This window comes from Numida meleagris, chromosome 6 (genome assembly GCF_002078875.1).
Source record: "Numida meleagris isolate 19003 breed g44 Domestic line chromosome 6, NumMel1.0, whole genome shotgun sequence".
Lineage (NCBI taxonomy): Eukaryota > Metazoa > Chordata > Aves > Galliformes > Numididae > Numida > Numida meleagris.
This window is the reverse complement of record NC_034414.1, coordinates 46,312,028-46,322,290: the sequence shown is the minus strand read 5'-3', so window position 1 is coordinate 46,322,290 and position 10,263 is coordinate 46,312,028. Positions and strand designations below refer to the sequence as shown.

General features: G+C 40.7%; 1 long non-coding RNA gene across 1 annotated transcript; it reads left to right on the top strand.

Annotated features, from left to right (window-relative positions):
- On the top strand, nt 4-508 carry LOC110401450. The gene is made up of 2 exons (XR_002440388.1): nt 4-273; nt 353-508. It is a non-coding gene; the product is annotated as an uncharacterized LOC110401450 (long non-coding RNA).

The window sequence follows — 10,263 nt, the reverse complement described above, 5'->3', positions numbered from 1 at the left end:
GGGGCGGGGGCGTGACGGTTGGCCTGCATTGCGGCACGCCCCGTAGTATCGGCACGACTTCGCGGGAAGCGCGCCTCTTTTCTTAGGGGTGCGTGCTGTCCTGGCGCCCCTGAGGGGTGCGGTCGCTGCATCTCTGAGGTGGAACGCGGCCATCGAGTCGTGGGGCTTCAGCCAAGGCGGGAAGAGCGCCGAGATGTGCGTTCAAACGTGGAAAACGGGCAAGAGGCGGGCGGCTGCCGTGTCACGCGTGTCCTGCATTTCTGCGTCGTGCTGGTAGGAGGCGCTGCAGCCCCGCGATGCGAAGGGTCCGGCTGTTAAAAGCAGCCAGGAGACGTCTTGCTTTTCTTGACAGAGTTAAGGATGATGCTACATAGGAGCATCACCTGATTCTCGAAGGCAGCTGAAGGCACCAAAGAACGCGGAAGCAGTAGGATATAAACCCCTCCACTCTGCCAGCACAATAAACGCAAATAACTAATAAACGTGTTCTTCTGACCTCCTGACTGCATGAAACTCTTGTCAGAAGCCTCATGTCCAGCCTCACCCTCATCCACTTTCATCCATCTTTCCCTTATCCTCTTGCATCGGTCCTTCCCGTGCATTTGTCCTGTATGATAACACCCAGATGACCTTGTTTCTGCTGAAATTCCTTGAAAGATGCTGTGCAAGCAATGCTGGCTCCTACTTGGATAACAGGCCCAAGGTTGTCTTAAGTATTTTCTTTTAAGATAAAGTTTGCATAGGATATTGTGACTATGCTTAGAGGGGACTTGAGGTGAGGTCAACCCAAGGGCTTCCCATCTCATTTTGTTCTCATTTATAAGAGAATCCTGGGGTTCCCGCTGGTAAAGAAATAATCTAAGCACTAAGTCCTTGTATTTTTTCAGTCTTCAGCTTCCTTTTCATAAAAACTCCCTGGGTTTTCTCAGGCTATTTCGTGGTGAGCCATCATGATCTTTTTGATAAATTAACGCAACCCATTTCCTGTTTCAAAATGCTGTAATTCAGAGATTTGCATGACAAGAATGGCTCTTGTGAATGTTCTAACCAAGAGATTTGGCATAAAGAACAACTTCAGCAATCTTTTGATAGATTTGGTCTATTGGGCAAGTTTCACTTCCGCTTAAAGGAGAAAAAAGATTTTAAAAAAATGATTTTCATTAAATGTAAACTGCTACCATCCTACAGTCAATCAAATACTATTCCAACAGTGAGTGGAATATTATGAAATTTAGAAATATTTATTATCAAGTATACAAAAGGCACATTCAGGAGGAAGGAATAACTCTGGCTTTTCTTAAAATTGGGAGACTTTTCTATGGTTTGAATGTCTGGTGTTGAAGTAATCTTTAGATAGTTTCAGAACAGGTTTTATTGTTGGGTAAGTAGAAAAGTACACTTATCCATCCCACAATGTTGTTTCACTCATCTGTAAGTTATTGCATTCATTAGCTAAAAGGGGAAGCGAAGCCCAAAGCATCTGTTTTGAGTGTTTAGCACATGATGGTGAGTAAAGAAAATTAAAACTTTTTTTTTTTTTTTTTTTTTTGTGGGAAGCCAGATAACTGGTAGGTCAGTTAAGGCAAAGGCTGGAGAAATCTCTCTCAAGAATAGAGCTCATGTCACATTCAGAAGAATGGATTTTCCTTCACAATTGCTCCAGTCCTAAAAGCATGTGTATAACATGACAAATTCCCTAAACAAGATGAACTTCACATTTATTTACTTTTAACAAGTAGGTATACTTTAAGAGACAGCATTTACAGTAATTGTCAATTACCATTTCAAGGTGAAACATTTTGGTGGATGTCAGATTTATATACAAGATCCTTCACATTCTTTTCCGTATGCATTCTATTTAGACTATCTCTCAGATGGAGAGAGAGTTTGATCATCAATTCCCACTTGTCACCTTGCCCACTGGAGTAGTTGGTGACTAAAAGAAAGGAATAAAAGGAATATTTTTCCATCCTTTCTTCCTGACAGGATAGTGCGAGGCCTTGGAAAAACTAGCTGTTCTGCAATTCAGCTCCTGCTGTTTCAGATTCCTCTCTGTTGAGGACATGTTCTTGTCCTTAGATTCTGAATATAATGCTGAATGAATGGTTGGTGGCTTACATTTACATTTCCCCAGAACTTTATACATCATCTTGTTAGATCACATCTTGCAGTTTTTTCCTGAATGTTATCAAGAATATCCTCTGTTTTACAGATGTTTCCCTACATTTTATCATGGTAATCTTCTTTCCATATGGAATCCACAAGGTGTGGGAAGATTATGTAGGGTTATGTAGGACAAAGGTTCCAAAATGTTTACCTGCAGATATGAATTATCAGTTTTCATTGGGTTTCACTAGGATTTAAGCCAAAGGAGGAGATAACTGCCCTGCTGCCTATTTAGAATGTACAGAGCTAACAGAGTTGTGAGTTAACAGAAAATCCATCTTGCTTCGTGACAGATTAAGCAACACTGTGGAAGCAATAAACCAAATCAGCTCACAACCTTTAACTTCTACATCATGTGACTCAGTATGCTGAACATCACCATTTCAATTTAATGTGTGTTTATCACCTCCTCAGATACTACTTAGAAAAAAAGACTTCAGGACACAGCAGAAGTCATGTTATCCTTAAGTAGGAAGGAACAAAAAAACTGTAAAGTATCTTCTGTTCATGTACTATTTAAAACTCTAACAAACAAATGCCTTGTTTTTAAGTGTCAACAACTGATTCTAAGCATCCTGTACCTGATAGGCTGAGTGATGAGAATGAATACTTAATTGTCGCAGAGGGCCTACAGCTTCATTAACTACTCCTTAAAACTTTACAGGTACCCTCCCCAGAGTCCAGGCTCCACTCTGATGTGCCCTACTTGCTGCTACATAATTCGAAAAGTTCAGGCAGCACTTCTCTGTATGCAACCACGAAAAGTAAGAGATTCACATCTAGCTGTAGATGAAAAAGTTAGACTCGTATTACAACACCTTTACATCCCTTTTTGTATTCAAACCAGAAGTACTATTTGGCAAGAATTCCACACATTATTTTTCCCTATTATAGCTCTTGTTGTAGAAAGATTTCAAGAAAGCTAGAAAATATCCACCACAAAAACTGTAACATCACAGCAAGATTGTCGCTTCCACAAAATTCATGACAAAAAAACAATTGAGGCTTTCATTCTGATTTTCTTAGTGAAAAAAAGGGGCAGGTTTTTTTGCAAGTGACTAAATTATTTCTCTTTAAAAATTACTGTTTTCCGCTTTGAGCAGATTTCCAGGTTTTTTGTTGTTTGTGAAGGGAAATTGTCAGATAGCAGAGGAAAAACAGACACAGTGTCACACTACTGGTACTTAGAAAGCCAATGGTTTTCTTTTCTAAGCTTATAGAAAATAGAGATTTGGCAGTGTTCTCTATACTAACGTGCTGAAGAACATAAAAACTGCAAAACATAGCAACAAAAAATTAAATGTCATGTAATCTTAATTGGTCTGTAATCTTAATTCAGCCCTCTTTTGTATATGTGTCCTGTTACATTATTAGACAACTATCTATCCGGCATAGAGCCTTTGTTTCATTCAGGATATAGAAAATATATCAAATATCAAGCACTGGGGGGAAAAATGTGATAATCTCTGCATGGGCTGTCATTCAGCCTTTCATTTATTCTCAATATGACTTCATGCCATTGTCCACTTAAATGCATCTCTGAATAAAATGGGATGAACATTCCCATAAGTCTATGTATCACTCATCTATGGATTTCCATAACTTTATGAGCAGAAAAGTCAAATACTGCAGGAGGAGCTAAGGTGGAAAGTTACAGCTCCTTACTGGTTCTATCTGCTCAAGCCCCAACACTTTCTCCACAGTAAATGAAGGCTCCTGACTCTCTTCTTTTAGCTACCTCGAATGACCTCAGCAACTCTCTGAAATAAGAAAGCATTCACTCAAGTTGTCACACTAGCCTATGATATGCGGTTCATGCACCTGCAACAAACTCTGAGGCAAATGGTGTTATTATCTCCACACTCCAGATGGGTAATTAAAATATAGCAAGGAGAAACTGAAGAGGAAGTCCTTTTCCACACCTGATCAGAGCAAAGCAGATTCGGTCTGGTCAAAATGTGCAAATGTGGGGGTTGGGTCATCCTAAGTGCTAATGAACTTCTCAGAGAATTTATCACCAACCTTCAGTGTGCTTCTGCTCAGCGTATGCAGCTTTTGTTTTGAAGACAACTTGACCAGACGCAACTGGCTTGTCACAAGCCAGTTAGCAAAAAATAGCAAAAAATCCTGGCCCTGGATTGAACATAATGGTTCTCAGTTGTATTAGCGGAGGGAGCTGTGCCAATCAGAGCACAAATCCCTCTCTAAAAATCTTCAGTTGCAGGTGATGTAAGAACAGGTCAGGAGACACTGCTCAGCTACATTCTCCCTAAGATTTTGACTCAGACTTCCAGAACCAGAGGTGGAGTCTTTGCATCTAATGAGCCTTCCAAGATTTTTAATTTTAATTTATTCAATGGCCAATATAACTTTTCAAACCATATAGGTATGAGAGTATCTCACCGAAAGAACTTTTAAGCAGAGGCACAGTTCTGTTCCCCTTTGCTTGAACACACACCTTTTATTTACCTCAAAATGGCTGAATGATTCACAAACAGAAAATGCTCAGGAATCTAATCTTCTATGAACATCTAGCAAGGAAAAGTTAGGGGAAAATGGCAGGGGCTTGGGAGGGGTTAAAGAGCTCTATTTTAACATGAAATTATGGAAATTCTTAACTCTATGTAATGGCTGTAACTGAGTGTACATCAAGTGCAGGAGTATAATGCATCAGACCCAGCCTATGACTTGCAGCCACTGTCTTAGAGGCTGGCTCCTGACTAGAATATTTCAAGTTAGACCGCTGCTTATTTGTACTCTGGAGAGTGGTCTGTCGCCACTGTTGTGTTCTCAATTACACCAAAATGAAGTACACAAAACTAGGCTGTGCTTGCATTCCTTCCCCCAAAGTATAAATTAACTGCATTATGTGCACATGCACACACATATGCACATTCTCTCAATCCTGCTATTACTGCTTCCTTTTTCTTTCCTTACTCCTCTTTCTTTTCCTGTAAAAAAATCATGCTGAATCCTTTCCTGCAGTGTTCTCACTATCTTATTTCCTTTTACTCCATATGAAAATGACAGGGCTCATTCATTATTCTTCAAATGAGACACAAAGCCAACAGACACTGAGAATCATCAAAGTTAGGAGACCAAAAGTGACTGGTGACATTTACAAAACAGCAGCTTTTAGAATACGAAGCCTGGAGAGTTTAAGGATTTGGGGGGTTTATTTGCATTTGGACTTTCTTAATTCATTTGAGTTCATTATTTGTTGAAAAGAACGTGGAATACTCAGAACAATTCTCTACTAGGTTAGGAGTCAGCTTTCCCTACCAAGAGCATGCAAATCCACATAAAGAATGAAAGACCAGTGACAATTCTGTTAATTCTTTTTTGACAAATGAAAATGTACACAAACATTCTTCAATACAAATATTCAAAGGAATTTAACCCTCTCTACCTCTATTTCATCTGGCTTCTCTCACAATTACTAATTCAATATTGAAGACATTTCTCCTTTTTCTTTCTCTGTCTCAGTAAAGATATGTTTTCCACTTTTGACCGTAGAACTGTAGAGGACAAGTTTGAAAGGTCTTGTTTGTCCCAGAGATTTCCAACTTTGCATTTAGCTTGTCTCTAGGAAGTTTTTTACTGATAAGTCTTTATCTTCTGCATACATACTGTCACCCCCGAGGATGAAAACTCAGCGACTTTGGTGCAATATAATGTCCTTAGATCTTCATAACAACTTGTGGCTGCAATGGCAGTGAGAAGTTTTGTAAAGGCTCACAGAGTTGAGCCTGACATCAAATTCAACAGGCTGCCAGCACAAAAGGCAAGTGCATAATGATGATGTGAGCATTAAGTGGAAGGTCTTCACTGGGCCAGTTTGGCAATTCCCTGTTTTCACTGTGAAGTACCTGGAGAAATCCTGGAGCTGTAGATGTGTAGATCAACTAGTCAAGGCTGAATCTAATACAATGGGAAATGCATTTTAACCAGCAGAGAGAGAAAAGAGCATTCTTCTTGAACAAGGCAATGAGTTGCTCAAATGTTTGGAATCTGAGTGCAGATGTCCACAGTGATACTGCAAACACATCACATAATTAGACATCACTGGTGTGTAGGAAAAAAATCATTATCAAGGAGATGCATGCACTGATGTTTAGGAAGTCAGATATGAGGATTCCCATGGCTGCCTGAGATGAAGACAGAAGACAACATAGGTCAAGCTTAGAGAATCCTATTCTGGGTATATGCACTTCCTTGCTGACATTTGTTTTCACAGACTTCAGTGGATATCTTATAGGTATGAAAACGCCAGGACTAGGACTATGTACTTGCAGTAAATAATAGTGTTAAGCTTACAGCTGGTTGTTACCATATTCCACAGTTTTAAAATCAGCACTGTTTATTTGGAAGCCTGCTGTCAGCAAGGATATGTTAGCAATCTCTTAACCTCTCGTCTTCTTTCCTTTTTCCCTCCCCCATGTTTGTTTTCTCGTTATACACATTGTTCTTCTTTTGAATTTCCTGGTCATGAGGCTATCACCTCACACCCACTTTATTATACCCTAAATGCTTGTTTTTTTTTTTTCTCAGCAATCCACTTAACACATGGCTACAGAGTTAGAAAGGCAAATCATCTGCAGAAAAGATCCATGAATAGATAGAATTAGTCTTTGTGTTTTCTGTAGGATGTAAGTTCTGCTTATCATAAGAAAATGTTTTCCACTCTCTAATCTACATATACCTGCTGCATTTTAAGACTATTACTGCTTATTGTCCCCTGGAGATGTAAAAATATTATCTTCCTCTTGTTATGCATCAGAAGCATGTTAGAGTGGCTCTCCTGGACCTATGCTTGTCTGTACTAAGTTGCCCAGGTCTTTCAATGTTTTCTCTTAAATGATCCTTCTGAAACCTTTCAGTGAGGCCCACCAGTTCCTGGGCTAGGATTCTTTTACCTCTTGGAGACAGGTGAGTTCCATCTGCAGCCATCATGCCAGATGCCGAGTAAATTGCCCCATGGTCAAAAAAACCCAAAATTCTTGTGTTTGCACCAACCTCTAAGCCATTTATTTATGAGGTGGGTTTTCCTGATCCTCTCTGTATCCTTCCCCACCACTGAAGGGATAGAAGAAAAAAACACCTACATGCCCACTCCATCAACTACCCGCCCCAGTCCCCTGAAGACATTTTTGATAGTCTTCAGGCTTTTCTCAGTGACTTCATCACTGCCGGCCTGAACTATCAATATGGGATAATAATCAGAGGGGCGAACCAGACCAGGAAGTTTCCTAGAAATATCCTTGACCTGTGCCCTAGGGAGGCAGCACACTTCCCTACATATAGGGCCCTCTATTCCTCTCGGAAGGGAGTCGCCTATGACAGCCACCATCCTTCTTTCCTTCCGGGTGGAGGCAGTCTTGAGGCATGGAGTTGACTGCTTCACCCAAGACAACCTCGCGGGTTGTGGGGGTTCTGGTGGATGAAAAATTGAACATGGCCAGCAGTGTGCACTTGCAGCTTCGAAAGCAAATGGTATCCTGGGCTCCATCAGAAGAGGGGTGGCCAGCAAGGGGAGGGAGGTGATTGTCCCTCTCTACTCTGCCCTTGTGAGGCCTCATCTGGAGTACTGTGTCCAGGTCTGGGGCCCCCACTACAAGAAAGACATGGAGCTGTTGGAGAGGGTCCAGAGGAGGGCCACAAAGATGATCAGAGGGCTGGAGCACCTCCCCTACGTAGACAGGCTGAGGGAGCTGGGCTTGTTCAGCCTGGAGAAGAGAAGGATGCAGGGTGACCTCACTGCAGCCTTCCAGCACCTAAAGGGACCCTACAAACAGGAAGGGAGTCAACTCTTTACAAGGATAGATAATGGCAGGACAAGGGGAAATGGTTTTAAGTTGAAGGAAGTAAGATTTAGGCTGGATATCAGGGGGAAGTTCTTTACCAAGAGAGTAACTGGTGAGGTGCTGGAACAGGCTGCCCAGAGAGGTTGTGGATGCCCTATCCCTGGAGGTGTTCAAGGCCAGGTTGGATGGGGCCCTGGGCAGCCTGGTCTAGTATTAGATGTGGAGATTGGCAGCCCTGCCTGAGGCAGGTGGGTTGGAGCTTGGTGATCCTTGAGGTCCCTTCCAACCCAAGCCATTCTGTGATTCTATGATAAACTTCTTTTCGCTCTTCTCTACGCAACAGTACATTTAATTATTTATTGACACAATATACACAAAACCTCACAAGGACCCACTAGGGCTGCGTTCACTGTTTTTCTGTGATGCTGTCTCAAGCCCTTCCCCTCCACCTGGTGACCTATTTCCAAGGAAAATGCAGGAAAACAGTATCTTGAACACTGACAAATTTAGTTAAATCTGTCAGAGTGGGTGAAGAAAGCAAATGTGAAGCTTTAGGGATAAGGGTTCCCCCCATTCCCTCTCAAAATATTTGTGTATATGTTCCCACAGTGATGTAAGTGAAATAAACCAGTGAATCCCTCTGGCTCCTTGACTTGCTTAATCTTGGTTTATCTCCACAATGACAGACTTGTCATCAACTTTCTTTCAGAACTAAGGTCATTTCAAGTAAGTCTCTTCTAATATTCCTCCCAAAATGAAGACAAAATTTGTTTGTTTTTTTTTTTCCTTTAATTTCTTGATAGCTAAGATCACCCTCTTGTTAATCTACTGTTTTTGCCAAAATGCAATCAAGTTTTCTCCCTTTTCAGACATCTGGGTTAACTATGATGTTTGCTTTTACATGTTAGCCAGTCATGCACCATTGCCAGTCTGTCAAATCTAATCTGATTGTTGGAGAAGATTTTGAAAGACCAGGCTCAGCACATCGCTTCCTTAACCGTAAATGTCTCTCACTCCTTATCTTACATACTAGCTATTTTTTTCTGATTTATTTTTATTTTTTGCTAATAGTGAGTTAAAAAATAATTTGTTAATTACAAAGAATGAGCAATTCTTAAAATATCCTCAAAATATCCTCACTATCTCTTTTTTATTTTCCAGATTCTCCCTTATGGGTCACCTTCAAAAATGTCTGGTGTCAATTTTTTCCAAGAAATAGAAAACTTTCCTTAAAAAATTCCAAAAAGAGTTTATGAAGTGCAGTCTTTCAGGCATACTTTGGCTCATTAGTTGCTATTTAATCTAACAGTCACCTGCTTGCATTCACTTACTGGTGTGCACCCTGTGCATCTGGCTCGCTGATACATGACCTATGTATGTGTGCTCCATTCACCAGTATATTCCATTTCCTCCCAGCTAAAACTGTCCCAATTATTCATTAAAAAATAAATTCTTGATCTATTCAGATGCTGTTAAAGATGTTAAAGGAGAAATAAAATATGCAGCCCAGAACGGTTTCCTGCACCACATTTTTATAAATGTATTTTGCAGTGGAATAAAAGCAAAACCTGTTCGGTCCAGTTTTTGTTAGCTGTAAAGCTAGCGGCATGATACCATCAATACACAGGTTGGCACATCTCCAGACTTCTGACAGAAATCTGGAAAACTTCTTTTGAGGAAAGCTGTGCTTTCCTGGCACTACTGTTACCATGACAGCTTTTTAAACAAGCCCTCTGCAAAAATGCAGGCTGTAGGAACACAAATCCCATCAGAGCACTCCTAGCAAAACAGAATCAGAGCTTAACTACCCCCACTGACTGTGCAGCAACCTTGTGGTCTGTAGGACTTTCCATCCGTGGTTCGTTAAAATCTCAATGTTAAGAATGCACCCACCTTATCTGCAGTTTTATAAGTTTCTTATGTGGGATTTTGTTGTTCTCGTTTGGTCAACACTTTCAGAATTTGCTAGCATCTCAGTTCTCATTTGTGTTGTGTGGCTTCAGCGGGTTGGTGGGAATACATTCAAGAGAGTCATAGTCTTGTTATGAGACATATGGGCGAAGGCTACTTTTGCTTTCTAGAGCTGTCAGAGCAAGAGGCAAAAAGTTTCATAAATACATGTTTTTACCTACATACATGCTTTTCTCTTTCCAAAATTTTGCATATATGTTTGTTCATATGCAATAAAATTTGTGTAACCAACAAGCTCTACTTCTTTCTTTCTCTTCCTTCCTTTCTTCCTTCCTTCCTTTCTCCTTCCCTCCCACCCTCCTTCCTTTCCTTCCTTTATTTT